This window comes from Odontomachus brunneus, unplaced genomic scaffold (assembly GCF_010583005.1).
Source record: "Odontomachus brunneus isolate Ranch 3 - 2012 unplaced genomic scaffold, Obru_v1 Obru_scaffold_006, whole genome shotgun sequence".
In the NCBI taxonomy this organism is placed as follows: Eukaryota; Metazoa; Arthropoda; class Insecta; order Hymenoptera; family Formicidae; genus Odontomachus; species Odontomachus brunneus.
In genome coordinates this window covers 3,352,593-3,353,440 of record NW_022639456.1, presented here as the reverse complement: position 1 = coordinate 3,353,440, position 848 = coordinate 3,352,593, and the positions used below count along the sequence as shown (strand labels likewise).

Genomic DNA, 848 nt, shown 5'->3' with positions numbered 1-848 from the left:
ATATATATATATAATATATATAATATATATATATATATATATAATATATATAATATATATATATATATAATTATGCCAAGCGTAAGACGCGTAGTTATAATTGCAAAAAAGTAAGTTCTATTAAATGTTGAAAGTGTGCGTCTTAAATTAAAATTTTTCTATGGCTATCAAAAAGTGTTTCTGTGTTTCTTGTATGTATATACACATATATTTTCGAGGATATCTTTAAATTTATTTAAGATATGTCTTGTAAATTATAGCATTTTACTGTAAAAGCGGATAATGTGTAAATAGTCGATATTCAATTCGAGAGACTCTCTTATATTGAAGATACTTTGCAACTCATACTTTCTTCTAATTTCGATGTATGTATTTCTCAGGTATTTCAAGGAAACATCTCTCCAGATTTGTTCAAGGACACAAATGTGCCGTGTTTTGCACAATTGATATCGTTACGGATATACGATAAGTGAATAAACGCTCGGGCCGATAATTTAGTTTGAAAGATTTTTATACATTATAAATGTGTGGTAAAATTACTCTGTCGCTACGTGCCGGATATGATAATGCGTTAAGTTACTCCTGCGATCTATTTCTATTTGTAAGTACCAAAGAATGTCGGACTATTAAAAAGAAAAAGGGAAAAAAAGAGAAAAAAAATGAAGAAAGAAAAACAGGGATTGGCTTTATAATAGGGAGTACCTATTTACTCCTCTCTTACGTTTTACGCATATCTGTGATATTTTAGAGAGCGATGGTTTTATTTAGTTTTTTATTACGTCACTTTTTTACGTATGTGTATATACATATATATATATATATATATATATATATATATATATATATAT

General features: G+C 26.9%; 1 protein-coding gene across 1 annotated transcript in view; it reads left to right on the top strand.

The window, feature by feature from the left end:
- The window catches only part of LOC116852082 (E3 ubiquitin-protein ligase RNF25), a 6,482-nt gene extending 5,640 nt beyond the window's left edge, over positions 1-842 (top strand). Inside the window, exon 7 of the transcript XR_004379686.1 lies at positions 381-842. The gene's annotated coding sequence lies outside the window, so the exon portion shown is untranslated. The remainder of the gene's footprint in view (positions 1-380) is intronic.
- Positions 843-848: the final 6 nt, after the last annotated feature.